We start from the raw sequence: 15,214 nt of genomic DNA on the forward strand, positions 1-15,214 counted from the left end.
GCCCGCTTTCTTGGGGTCATACTTTACTCTGAGCTTTCCTTTGCCCCCCACATTCGATCACTGGCTCGCTCTTGTCATCTGCACCTCAAAAACATTTCTAGAATTCGACCTTTTCTTACTTTTGACTCTGCAAAAACTTACTGTTTCTCTTATTCATTCTCGTCTCGACTATTGTAACTCTCTTCTAATCGGTCTCCCTCTTACCAAACTCTCCCCTCTCCAATCTGTCTTGAATGCTGCAGCCAAGATAATATTCCTCACCAATCGTTACACCGATGCCTCTACCTTGTGCCAGTCATTACACTGGCTACCCATCCACTCCAGAATTCAGTATAAACTTATTACCCTCACCCACAAAGCCCTCCATGGCTCAGCACCACCCTACATCTCCTCCCTTGTTTCAGTATACCACCCTACCCACGCCCTCCATTCTGCTGATGACCTGAGGATAGCATCCTCAAAAATCAGAACCTCCCACTCCCGTCTCCAAGACTTTACACGTGCTACGCCAATTCTTTGGAATGCACTTCCCAGGTCAATACGATTAGTCCCCAATCCCCACAATTTTAAGCGTGCCCTGAAAACGCATTTATTCAAACTGGCCTATCGCCTCAACACATTAACCTAATCTATCCCTGTGTGGCACAGCCAAAAGTCTTACCATAACTAGGTTCCCCGCATCATGTTCCCACATGCTTTATGCATCCATTAGCCCTCTGTGTCTGTACTGTTACACACTTAACATTATGAAGATGATGCTCCAAAAAAGACATTATTAACCCATCATCAGCAATGTACACATAGTAAGCCTCAATAGTATTTGCAATAGAAACGACTCCTTCAAAGATTCAATGAAAAACAGGAGAAACAATGGAGTCCAAAAGCTATATAAATAGAATCAATTTTTTATTTGTATCAAAAAGAAGGCACATGAAGAGAAGAAGACAGTTTTAAAATATAATAAAGTGAGGCATGTAGTAAATAGGTAACCCAGAACCGTAGAAAACCTGGTCAGCACTAATACTGGTCAAAAAAAATCACCAAATAGATGACCCTACTATGATATGAGTGGGTCTAAGGCTGTTTTAAGAGTGCGAATAAATTGTGCATATATGAAAGGTAAATAATGAATTAAATTCATACACATTATATAAATTATTGCACATAGCCCTAATATTATGACTCAAAACTGTCGTGCTGCAACAGTTGAAAATAGATTCAATAAATTATGGAAAGGCAGCAGGGCAGATAAGAATCTGAGTGTCTATGAGGATGACCAGATCAAAAATTATGTACATGAGGGCATAAATATATGTATATGTTGAGGCTTCTCAAGTACCAAAAAGGGGCAAAGCTGGTTGTCAGTTTGTATACTAAATTGTGTGCTGCCTTAGAAAAAGGCTATCTCATTGTATGAATGGGGCAAAGTATGTGTAGTCCATGGCTACACTGATAGCTTCCCAATAATGGGCACATGTCTAGTGACTTATGTAAACCCCAGCAGGGACAACCACACAATAAATAACGACCACTAAGGTCTATATATAAGGCATACAATCAAATATGAAACAATGTGTATAGTATTATTAAAACAATGGCAATGCCTAAGAGATACATGTTGATTGAAGCTGAATTATAAATGATAAGCGACTCATAAAATCAAAAATGACAAAAATAACATACCCATCATAGTACTGTATGGTAAATGTGCTGGCCTGGAACCCAACGCACGTTTCGTGGCAAAAATGCCACTTCCTCGGGGGCGTGGCTTTAGATGGTGTGTATACCGGTTTAAATACACACCCAATACAGTCATCTGATCAAATCGCACCAATGGCGTGTAAGAGATGTACACATGCGCTGTATCACAAAGGGGTGGAGAAGGTTCCACCGCCACCACCCTCACAAGACGCGTCAGCGGTGCCTGACAACGGCCAGGATGCGGCCGTCGCCAAGGCGACGCCAATGGGCGTGTTGAGCAAAACGCTGCCAGGAGGCAGAGCCGCCAGGCAAGGCGTTAGCCATGTGACTGAGCTGCGTCACCAAGGGGCGACCGGCGCCTTAGTCGCACCAAGGCAACGCAGGAGTCAAGAGACACGCAGATGTCTCTGGGGAACGGCGCCAGGCCATTACCCCAGCTGACATCATGACGCGCCGAGGGGGCAGCGGGCGGGGAACGAAAACCACCACAAAAGCGTACATGCATTGCAAAGAATTAATTAATTCCATTGAGCAAGAACATAATAATAAGTGCATATAAGAATATACATACTGTATTAATCCATACTACCCATACAATGGGTGCAAAAGAGCTTTCCAATAATCAACAAGGAGATAACCATCTATAATAATATATAAAGCACCCAGTATACAGAAAAAATAATATAGATGAGTAATATGATTATAAATCTGCGCCTATAAATGAGCATATATTAATTGCCAAATGGCATTTCATAAAGCGCATATGCTGAAATATACAGCATCAAGTGTGAACATGAGAATAATAAACATAGACAGAAAATGAAAAATAAATAAATAGACACATCCTGCATTTCAAAGAGAGGTAACAGATGTGAAGTCCAGATATTTTTCAGCCTTTCCATCTTGCTAGTTGTTCACCATGATGCGAAAATGCAGAAATAGTAGTATAAAGATGACGATATTGGGAATGCCTGAGAACAAGGTGTACAACAACAAATTAAAATACAATAAAAACAAATTTATTTTGAAAAATATCTTGTAAAGTACCTCAATGGTTAATAAACTTCTTGAATATGGTTTTGAGCACCTTGAGAGATGCAGTTTTTATAATGGTGTCAATTTCAGAAATTTTCTGTTATAAAAGCCCCTCAAAGTCACTTCAAATGAAATGTGGTCCCAAAAAAAATAGTTTTCTAAATTTTAACACTTCTAACTTCCTAAAAAAATGTATTTTTCAAAAATTGTGCTGATGTAAAGTAGACGTGTGTGATGTAGGGCAGCACAGTGGCTCAGGGTTCAAATCCCATCAAGGACAACGTCTACAAGGCGTTTGTATGTTCTCCCCTTGTTTGTGTGCGTGTATTCTGAGTTCTCCAGTTTCCTCCCACACTCCAAAGACATACTGATAGGGAATGTTGATTGTGAGCCCGAATGTGACAGCAATGATATTGTATTTAAAGCACTGCAGAATAAAAGAGAGCTATATAAGCAAAGCAGAATAAATAAATAATATTTGTTAACTATTTTGTGTGGCATAACTCTCTGGTTTAAAGGCATTAAAATTTCAAGTTTGAAAATTGCTACATTTTTGCCAAATTTCCCAAAAAAACATTCTCAGAATCAGTGGAATAAGTTGAAGAGTTCCAGAGTTATTACCACGTAAAGATAAGATAATCCTTTAATCGTCCCACCAATGGGAAATTCAGAGCATTACAGCAGCAAGGCAGGAACAAGTACAGATACAGATGCATAAAGGCATTACATTGACGGTAGGTACATATACGAAAAAAAAAAAAAAAATGTAACCGGACTGTCACAACTTTGGATCTATCAGTTCTCTGTTTGGGTCGTTCTCCGTTTTGGACAGTACTGGTTATACAGCCTAACTGCAGCAGGAAGGAAGGACTTTCGATAGCGCTCCCTCTCACATTTAGGATGAAGTAGCCGGTCACTGACAGTACTGCACATCTTTGTCACGGTCTCATGCATGGGATGGGAATCATTCTGCACCATGTAGCTCACCTTGGCCAGTATCCTCCTGTCGCCTACTTCCTGAACTGGATCAAGGGGGCATCTCAGGACAGAGCTGGCCCTTCTAATCAGTTTGTCCAGCCTATTCCTGTCCCTGGTTGATATGCCACTACCCCAGCACGCCACACCAAAGAAGATGACTGATGCTACAACAAAGTTGAAGAAGGATGCAAGGAGTGCCCCTCTAACTCCGAAGGCTCTCAGCCTTCTGAGCAGATAAAGCCTACTGTGGCCCTTCCTGTACACTGCATCCAAGTGATGGGCCCAGTCAAGCTTATTACTGAGGATCACACCAAGGTACTTATAGGTGTCGACTATCTCAATGTCATTTCCCTGAATGTTCACCACTACTGGTGGATTTTTGCCCTTGCGAAAGTCCACCACCAATTCCTTGGTCTTCCCGGAATTAATCCTAAGGTGGTTCCTCTGACACCACTCCACAAAAGCTTGGTTAGTATCTCTGTACTCTCTTTCATCTCCTCCTGTGATGAGGCCTACTATTGCAGAGTCATCAGAATACTTCTGCAAGTAGCAGCTAGATGAGTTGCACCTAAAATCTGCAGTGTACAGTGTGAAGAGAAAAGGGGCAAGAACTGTACCTTGAGGTGCCCCTGTATTGCAGATCACCGTGTCTGACACACTGTCCCGAACCTTTACAAACTGAGGTCGGTTCGTGAGGTAGTTAAGGATCCAGGTGGAGAGTTGGAGGTCCACACCAACAAGGCTCAGCTTGTCTCTCAGTAGACCTGGCTGTATGGTGTTAAAAGCACTAGAGAAATCGAAGAACATTATTCTCACAGTGTTCCCAGGTTTCTCCAGGTGAGAGAGAGTCCTATCTAGAAGGTGGATAATGGCATCATCCACACCAATGCCCGGCCTGTAGGCAAACTGGAGAGGGTCCATATCCGAGCTCAGTCGCACTGGTCAGAATTGTAAAATTTAGCCTGATCATGAAGGTGAAAACAGGCTTGGGGGGGTGAAAACATTAATTACCACCAATAGATGCCATGTGATAAGTTTTAATATAAAACTTCCCTGAAAATCCCCTTTAGGCCAGGATCACACATGCGAGAAACACATCCGAGTCTCGCCTGTTAATGCCCGGCACTGCCGCCGGCACTCGGATTGGAGCGTGCGGCTGCATAGCAATCCTGAGTACCGGCGGCAGTGCCGGGCATTAACCTACGAGTCTCGGCCATGTTTCTAGCATGTGTGATCCCGGCCTTAAACAAAACCTATGCAAAACACAAGCCGCGGAGACGCCATCACATGTTTCTCAACGCAAGCAATGACTAGCCAGGTCTTTCCCCTGGAAGGAACAACCACAGGAAGGGCAGTCTCCAATGAAGGAAACTACCTATGCCAAAACATGGTATCCATCCACAGACAGCTGTTTCGGGGTATTGCCCCTCATCAGTGTTGAGTAGGAAACAAAACCTAGTCAAGAAACGAACTGAACGTTTTATGATTTTTATCCTTCTGTTCTGCAACATTTCTTTTGTGCTTCCAAATCAAATGTTTTTTTCTAATCGTTAAAGCCAAAGCACCACTGCTGTGGCTACAGTTTCCATGAAAGACACAAGAGCTCACCGCCACTAATCTTTGCTTAAATCCATAAACCTTATCAATGTCTTGTTAATTCAGCCTGTGGTCTGCTCCTCTTCAGAGAAATCCTTAAATCAGTTAACGTTATGACAAACCAAGGACACTGTACCGCTCGTTTGTTCTATTGACACCGGGATGACAGTGAAGTAACCTTGCTTCATAATTAATCCATGTTTAGTGAATGCCGGTCACATCGTTTGCCTTTTCTTATATTGTTCAGACGCTAAGATATACTTCTAAGTATTATTATATTCACTCACAGCTATTTATTTCTCACAGCTTGTATAGCACCAGTATATTCTCCTACGCAGAAAGAAAATGTAACCCCAATTTTCATTTTTGCACTTTCGGGTTTTTCTTCTCCTTTTTCCAACAGCCATACTTTTTCTTCTTTTTTTTTCATCCGCATTTTTTTTTTGTGCCACAAGTTGTAGTTTTGTGAATATTACCTTTCACAATATCAAATAATATACTGAAAAATCCAGGGAAAAAAAATCGAAATGGGGTGAAAAGGTGAAAAAAGTAAATTCTGACATTGTTTTTTTTTGTTTTTTTCAGTGTTCACTGTGCAGTAGAAATGACTCGCCAACATGATTCTCCAGGCCTGTACAATTATTGCTGTACCAAACGTACATACGTATTTCTTTTTTTAATTTAAGTGATGTAAAAAAAATGGTTTAATTTTTATTTTTCCATCAATAGAGCTCTGTACGACTTGTTATTTTGCATGGTGAACTGACTTTTCATTGGCACCATTTTGGGGTATATATGATGTTTTGACAGCTTTTTATTGCAAATTTTAGACAGCTAAAGTGATAATAAAAACTGCAATTCTGGCATTTTGATTTATTTTTATTTATAGCTTTGACCGGTACTTTAGATTGAACTTTTACAGATACCAAATGTGCTTTTTATTTCTTTTTGTTAAGGGGGTGATTCAAATTGCAATTGTTTTCTATACTTTAAACATTTTATTTTATTTTTTTAGATTTTAGTCACATTAGAGGATTGAATCGTCTGTACTGCAGGCTAGACGTCACATTGGAACTAAGATGACAGCCATGAGGGGGGCTTTATTAGGCCATAGGCTGCCAGAGCAACCCATCACCACCCTGTGATTGCATTGCGGGGAGGTGGGCGGTGGGTACCAGTGCATGCGCACCAGTAATCTCATACTTTGCTAACCGCTGATCCACCATGCTGTCTGTGACAATTCTAACCACTGAGCCACCATACTTCTTGTAGAGAAATGTCTGTCATATAATCGAAAAGCTCAATTAGGTGCTCTTAAGGTAGGAACAGACAGCTGTAGATTCTCAATTGGGCCCATTATGCAAATGACACTTTGGTCGGAGTGTGGTCGGAGTGTGGTCCAATTCTTTCAGATGAGAAGAAGATGGAAAAAATAAAGTCTCCATCTTCTCCATTCTATGAGGCCATGGAAATCAGACTTCACTTAGCTGTCATCCAAGTACAGTCTGATGGTTCCACACACTCATTGATTTACATGGCCGAGTGTGATCTGAATATCTCATCAAACTCTGGAATGCAGTGATTTTTCTTCCAGACAAACTCTGTGCGAGGAAACAATCGGACATGTCCTCTGACTTATTGAATAACTTGAGGATGAGTGTGATCCATCAAAACAATGGTAGCACTCATCCGATTATTACGGTCGTGTGCATGATCCTTTATAATATAATTAAAATATTTTTAATGAGCACATATCTTTGGTTATCTATTGATGTATTTCTTTTCCAGGGAAGCAATGTTGCCAAAGTCTAAAATAACTCAGCAACGAACAAGCAAAGCACTCTTTAATTGACGGATTGAATAATTTATGATGGAACGTCTACAGAAGCCAAATGTTGAATCGTTCCATAAAAATGGGTATACATTGATTTAAAAAGAGTTTTCCATCTCATAAAAAGTTGACCTATCATTGTTTTTCCCCTGCACAGTGACCTTGGGGCAAGGATTTGTGTGGAGAAGTGCCACTCAATCCTATATCAGCATGACTAAACGCTCCAGCACAGCACACCTGAGTGGTCAAGAGTCCACCTGTATTAGAAAAATTAGCGTGAATGGTTAGACAATAGGGCTAGATATTCCCTGTTTTCTTGTTCTGCATTGATAGTTTTGTGCATGTCATTCGTGGTCTCTTCCTGAAGGAGATAACAGGTTTGTCAGGTGATTTATTCATCTTTTCCCTCTTTTCTTGCTGTTGACAAGGTTGTAGACCTGTATAATTTTCTGGCTATGTTGAGGAGACACGAGCACAATATCATCTTTCTTATTTTTCCTTCAGTTATTACATGTTTGACTTTTTGATGAACGTGGTTTGGCTTGTCCAAATCGTTTAGCTCTTCCTAGCTATTAGCCTTGTAATGAATTGATTCATTGCATACTGCTTGCAGAAAATCAAACCTTTAGCAACTGACACTGAAATATGAATAATGAGCTACGTGCTATCCAGTCCGTCATCACATGTGAGAATAGTTCTGTAATGTGAGATTGCTAATCTATAGATTGGAGCCTCAGCTCTTCCGAGGCTCGTACAGACCGAAAGCCGAAGCATCTTCTCATTGTGACTGCAGCAAATTTTTATTAAGATAAAATGTATATTTGAGCTTTTCAGCATGGCACGTGGAAAATTTACAAGCCTGAAAATATATATTATAATTGTTAAAAACTTTGTTGTTATGCACTGAAGTGTAAGTTGATGTTTGGGCTATAGAAGAAGTCAAGGAGTGCCCAACCCTGGTGGCTAAAGTGGGCAAAAAGGCATGCTAGTGCATAGTAGGTGTGTAAGTGGGTAATGTGGACCAAAAACTTGTTGCTGATTAACCAAGTTTGCAATGCCTTAAAGGAGTTGTCCAGTCCAAAATGTTAAGTCTTGATAAGTGCAGACTTATAAATTTCTCCAGCGTATGCACTGTGTGCTCCCGGATTCGCCGGTTTCTGAGCCGTATCTATGTGTTTGCTATACAGTTAGGTCCATATATATTTGGACAGAGACAACATTTTTCTAATTTTGGTTCTAGACATTACCACAATGAATTTTAAACAAAACAATTCAAATGCAGTTGAAGTTCAGACTTTCAGCTTTCATTTGAGGGTATCCACATTAAAAATGGATGAAGGGCTTAGGAGTTTCAGCTCCTTAACATGTGCCACCCTGCTTTTAAAGGGACCAACAGTAATTGGACAGATTAAATAATTGTAAATAAAATGTTCATTTCTAGTACTTGGTTGAAAACCCTTTGTTGGCAATGACTGCCTGAAGTCTTGAACTCATGGACATCACCAGACGCTGTATTTCCTCCTTTTTGATGCTCTGCCAGGCCTTCACTGCGGTGGTTTTCAGTTGCTGTTCGTTTGTGGGCCTTTCTGTCTGAAGTTTAGTCTTTAACAAGTGAAATGCATGCTCAATTGGGTTGAGATCAGGTGACTGACTTGGTCATTCAAGAATATTCCACTTCTTTGCTTTAATAAACTCCTGGGTTGCTTTGGCTTTATGTTTTGGGTCATTGTCCATCTGTAGTATGAAACGACGACCAATCAGTTTGGCTGCATTTGGCTGGATCTGAGCACACAGTATGGCTCTGAATACCTCAGAATTCATTCGGCTGCTTCTGTCCTGTGTCACATCATCAATAAACACTAGTGACCCAGTGCCACTGGCAGCCATGCATGCCCAAGCCATCACACTGCCTCCGCCGTGTTTTACAGATGATGTGGTATGCTTTGGATCATGAGCTGTACCACGCCTTTGCCATACTTTTCTCTTTCCATCATTCTGGTAGAGGTTGATCTTGGTTTCATCTGTCCAAAGAGTGTTCTTCCAGAACTGTGCTGGCTTTTTTAGATTTTTTTTAGCAAAGTCCAGTCTAGCCTTTTTATTCTTGATGCTTATGCGTGGCTTGCACCGTGCAGTGAACTCTCTGTATTTACTTTCATGCAGTCTTCTCTTTATGGTAGATTTGGATATTGGTACGCCTACCTCCTGGAGAGTGTTGTTCACTTGGTTGGCTCTTGTGAAGGGGTTTCTCTTCACCATAGAGATTATTCTGCGATCATCCACCACTGTTGTTTTCTGTGGGCGCCCAGGTCTTTTTGCATTGATGAGTTCACCAGTGCTTTCTTTCTTTCTCAGTATGTACCAAACTGTAGATTTTGCCACTCCTAATGTTGTAGCAATTTCTCGGATGGGTTTTTTCTGTTTTTACAGCTTAAGGATGTCTTGTTTCACCTGCATGGAGAGCTCCTTTGACCGTATGTTTCCTTCACAGCAAAACCTTCCAAATGCAAGCACTACACCTCAAATCAACTCCAGGCCTTTTATCTGCTTAATTGATAATGACATAGCGAAGGGATTGCCCACACCTGTCCATGAAATAGCCTTGGAGCCAATTATCCAATTACTTTTGGTCCCTTTAAAAACAGGGTGGTACATGTTAAGGAGCGGAAACTCCTAAAACCTTCATCCAATTTTAAGTGGATACCCTCAAATGAAAGCTGAAAGTCTGAACTTCAACTTAGAGTTGAGAGACTTTGGTCGGATCGGGTTTCGTGAAACCCAAATGAAACAAAATTTGTTTCGGATGAAACTGGTCCGACTAGGGCAAATAAAGTCGGAGTTTCGTCTGAAACCCGACCCCAATGCAAGTCAATGGGGACTAAAAGTCGGCATTGAGTGGATGAATGTCATCCGCTCAATGCCGACTTTTATTTCCCATTGACTTGCATTGGGGTCGGGTTTCAGACGAAACTCCGATTTTTTTTGCCCTAGTCGGACCAGTTTCATCCGAAACAAGTTTTGTTTCATTCGGGTTTCACGAAACCCGATCCGACCAAAGTCGCTCAACTCTAGTTCAACTGCATCTGAATTGCTTTGTTTAAAATTCATTGTGGTAATGTCTAGAACCAAAATTAGAAAAATGTTGTCTCTGTCCAAATATATATGGACCTAACTGTATATAAAGTGGGCGCAGCCTCGCTCCATACACTTGTATGGAACGAGGCCGAGCCCCGACTAGTGACGTGGCCGTCAAAGTGTATGGAGCAATACTGAGCCCACTACACAGGCTCTAGACAGGAGAATGTATCACGCATACATCCCCGCTGCTCTCGGCTCAGAAAATGGAGAAACCCTGCAGTGCATAGTGTGTGTGCTGGGGGAAATAATAAGTCTGCAGTCGTACAAGGTGACTGGAGACTTATCAATTTGGACCGGACAACCTTTTTAATGATGACAACAGCAGCATGTAAATGTTTAGGCACGAGTGATGAGCAAGTATACTCGTTGCTCGGGTTTTCCTGAGCATGCTTGGGTGTCCTCCGAGTATTTTGGCGTGCTTGGAGATTTAGTATTTGTCATCTCATCTACATGATTCCACACATATAAGTTGTAGACATGAATGTATGGCACTTAAATACATACGTAAGTAAACCAAGTTTGCTAGTGTCAAGTGGAATTCTGGACATTCTAATTGGTTTCGTACAAAACAGTATAATCCGATAGAAAAAACGTACTCCGAAACCAAATATACAAGTAAAGACATATAAATTTTATTAAAGACATACATCAAAAAGGGTTAAAAAGACAAAATCCTTAAAAGTGGGAAACCACAAAAATGGCACCATTACCCACACAAAAGCCATAGGGAGGCTGCACACATAATAAACATCCAGTAATGCTGTGTCAGTGCTTAAATCTGATACCTCATAACAACAAGGTGACAACAAAGTGTCCACGTGCTGACAGCAAAACATTAGTGCATAAATCAACAAAACAGGTGCAGAAAATATTACCTCCTGTGGGTGATGGTGTCAGCCCCAACGCACGTTTCAGCAAAAACGCCTTCTTCGGGGGGTGACATCACACTAAACAGAGAGAGGTTTTATAGTCCACAGGAACCAATCAGGAGGCGGGTAACAAACATAGCTATACTAATCATGACTGTAATGGGCTGGAAGGAAAAGGAGGTGTATCCAGAATTATATGTAGGAGGGATATAGGATTTATTATTATTATTGTTTATTGTTATAGCGCCATTTATTCCATGGCGCTTTACATGTAAGGAGGGGTATACATAAAAACAAGTACAATAATGTTAAACAATACAAGTCATAACTGGTACAGGAGGAGAGAGGACCCTGCCCGCGAGGGCTCACAATCTACAAGGGATGGGTGATAATACAGTAGGCGAGGGTAGAGCTGGTCGTGTAGCGGTTTGGTCGATAGGTGGTTACTGCAGGTTATAGGCTTGTCGGAAGAGGTGGGTCTTCAGGCTCTTTTTGAAGGTTTCAATGGTAGGTGAGAGTCTGATATGTTGTGGTAGAGAGTTCCAGAGTAGGGGTGATGCGCGAGAGAAATCTTGTATGCGATTGTGGGAAGAGGAGATAAGAGGGGAGTAGAGAAGGAGATCTTGTGAGGATCGGAGGTTGCGTGCAGGAAAGTACCGGGAGACGAGGTCACAGATGTATGGAGGAGACAGGTTGTGGATGGCTTTGTATGTCATGGTTAGGGTTTTGTACTGGAGTCTCTGGGCAATGGGGAGTCAGTGAAGGGATTGACAGAGGGGAGAAGCTGGGGAATAGCGGGGGGACAGGTGGATTAGTCGGGCAGCAGAGTTTAGAATAGATTGGAGGGGTGCGAGAGTGTTCGAGGGGAGGCCACAGAGCAGGAGGTTGCAGTAGTCAAGGCGAGAGATTATGAGGGCATGGACTAGGGTTTTTGCAGATTTTTGGTTGAGGAATGAACGGATTCGTGAAATATTTTTGAGTTGAAGTCGGCAGGAAGTGGAAAGGGCTTGGATTTGTGGTTTGAAGGAGAGATCAGCGTCAAGGATTACCCCGAGGCAGCGAGCTTGTGGGACTGGGGAGAGTGGGCAGCCATTTACTGTAATGGATAGGTTTGTTGGGAGGGTCACGTGAGATGGGGGAAAGATGATGAATTCTGTTTTGTCCATGTTAAGTTTCAGAAATCTAGCAGAGAAGAAGGATGAAATAGTGGACAGACATTGAGGGATTCTGGTTAGTAGGGAGGTGATATCTGGTCCAGAGATGTAGATCTGTGTGTCATCAGCATAGAGATGATACTGAAATCCATGAGATTCTATGAGCTGTCCCAGGCCAAAGGTGTAAATGGAGAAGAGCAGGGGTTCTAGGACTGAACCTTGTGGGACTCCGACAGATAGGGGGCGAGGTGAGGAGGTGGTGTGTGAGTGGGAGACGCTAAATGTCCGGTCTGTTAGGTATGATGAGATTCAGGATAGGGCCAAGTCTGTGATGCCAAGGGATGAGAGGGTCTGTAATAATAGGGAATGGTCCACTGTGTCAAATGCAGCCGACAGGTCCAGGAGGAGGAGGACAGAGTAGTGTCACTTGCTCTTGGCGGTTAAGAGGTCATTGGTGACCTTAGTAAGGGCAGTTTCAGTGGAGTGGTGTGACCGGAAGCCAGATTGTAAGCGGTCGAAGAGGGAGCAAGAAGAGAGATGGGAGGACAGTTCAAGGTAGACGTGTTGTTCCAGTAGCTTGGAGGCATAGGGGAGAAGTGATATAGGGCGTTAGCTAGATACAGAGGATGGGTCAAGAGAGGGCTTTTTGAGGATAGGTGTGATGGAGGCATGTTTAAAGCTTGAGGGGAAAACACCAGTTGTTAGTGATAGGTTGAAGAGATGGGTTAGGGTTGGGATGAAGACTGTGGTGAGGTTTGGGATGAAGTGGGAAGGGATCGGGTCAAGTGCACAAGTGGTGAGATGTGATCTTGAGAGAAGAGTGGAGAGTCGATCTTCTGTAATGGTGGAGAAGTTGGTTTTTGGAGGTGGAGGGCTGGAAAGTCTGGTGGAGGGGCTCTGGGGGTTGTTGACCAAAACTGTCTCTGATGTTCTGCTTGAAAAATGAGGCAAAGTCTTCAGCTGAGATGAGTGGGGAGGGAGGAGGTGCTGGGGGTTGGATCGGGTTGGATCAATATCCGGATACAATCTAAATACACTACAAGGGTATAGGGAATTCTCGGCTGAGGGGGCGTTACTAGAGGAAGTTTAGACACGCCTTGAACTCGGCTATTTGCTTCCCTATAGGTGGGGGGACATTACTATTGAAAATTTAGGCTCCGTTATACCACGCCCCTTCTCTACCTCATTGGTCTTGTAAATCCTATATCCCTCCTACATATAACTCTGGATACACCTCCGTTTCCTTCCAGTCCATTACAATCATGAATTGTATAGCTATGTTTGTTACCCACCTCCTGATTGGTTGCTGTGGACTATAAAACCTCTCTCTGTTTGGTGTGATGTCACCCCCCGGAAGAAGGCGTTTTTGCCGAAACGTGCGTTGGGGCTGACACCATCACCCACAAGAGGTAATATTTTCTGCACCTGTTTTGTTGATTTATGCACTAATGTTATGCTGCCATTTTTGTGGTTTCCCACTTTTAAGGATTTTGTCTTTTTAACCCTTTTTGATGTATGTCTTTAATAAAATTTATATGTCTTTACTTGTATATTTGGTTTCTGATTACGTTTTTTCTACCGGATTATATGATTCCACACATGTATTCAAGCTGTCTACAGTAGCAGTCACAAATCATGTAGCTAAGGCAATGAAAACTAAATCTCCGAGCACGCCAAAATACTCGGAGACCACCCGAGCATGCTTGGGAAAACCCAAGCAACGACTATACTCACTCATCACTATTAGGCACCCTTGGTCAAAATTACTGTTATTGTGCACAATAAAGCATGTTGAAGATGAAATGATCTCTAAAAGGCCTAAAGTTAAAGATGACACATTTCCTTTGTATTTTAGGCAAAAATGTACTATATATATATATATATATATATATATATATATATACACACATCTCTTGCATTTTAAAAATTACTAAAAGGAAAATGGACCAGTGTAAAAGCTTGGTAACTTGGAGATTTGCGTCCTCAGGTAAGCTTGACCAAGATTTCAGTCCTTAATTAGCCTGATCTGGTAATGGCTTGTTCACTATCATTGTTAGGAAAGGCCAGGAGAAGAAAATTCTCCAGGTTTAAAAAAACCCAGCCTCCTCTAACCTTGTGCCAAAAAACAACATCCATGGGTTCTTCTAAGCAGCTGCCTAGCACTTTGAAAATGAAAATTATGGAGGTCCACAAAGCAGGAGAAGGCTATAAAAAATAGCAAAGCATTTTCAAGTTTCTCTTTCCTCAGTTCAAAATGTACAGTATTTAAGAAATTGCAGTTAACAGGAACAGTGGAGGTCAAGATAAGGTCTGGAAGACCAAGCAAAATTTCAACGAGAGCTGCTTGAAGGATTGCAAGAGAGGCAAATCAGAAGCCTGCTTGACTGCAAAAGACCTTCAGAAAGATTTAGCAGACTGTGAAGTTGTGGTACATTGTTCTACTGATCAGAGACACTTGCACAAATATGGTCTTCATGGTATAATCATTAGAAGAAAATGTCTCCCGCGTCTTCACCATGAACTTCAGCATCAGAAGTATGCAATGGAACATCTAAACAAGCCTGATGCATTTTAGAAACAAGTCCAGTAGACAGATGAGGTTAAAATAGGAATGTGTGGAGAAAAAAAGGGTACATAATTCCATGAAAAGAACATATCACCAACCATTAAACATGGGGGTGGATCAATCATGCTTTGGGGTAGTGTTGTAGCCAATGGCACCGGGAACATTTCACAGGTAGAGGAAAGAATGGATTCAATGAAATTTCAACAAATTCTTGATGCAAACATACCGTATATACTCAAGTATAAGCCAAGATTTTCAGCCCATTTTTTTAGGCTGAAAGTGCCCCCTCTCGGCTTATACTCGAGTAATTGCCCCAGGGGGTCGGCGGGGGAGGGGGGAGTGCGGCTGT

General features: G+C 42.0%; 1 long non-coding RNA gene across 1 annotated transcript in view; it reads right to left on the reverse strand.

Moving 5' to 3' along the window:
* Nucleotides 1-943: 943 nt before the first annotated feature.
* LOC141047881 (uncharacterized) overlaps nucleotides 944-15,214 on the reverse strand; it is a 60,755-nt gene continuing 46,484 nt past the window's right edge. The window contains exon 3 of the long non-coding RNA XR_012219923.1: nucleotides 944-2,672. This is a non-coding gene — a long non-coding RNA (uncharacterized lncRNA). The remainder of the gene's footprint in view (nucleotides 2,673-15,214) is intronic.

Source organism: Dendrobates tinctorius, unplaced genomic scaffold, assembly GCF_039654945.1.
Source record: "Dendrobates tinctorius isolate UK_male_01 unplaced genomic scaffold, ASM3965494v1 ptg000129l, whole genome shotgun sequence".
Classification (NCBI taxonomy): Eukaryota; Metazoa; Chordata; class Amphibia; order Anura; family Dendrobatidae; genus Dendrobates; species Dendrobates tinctorius.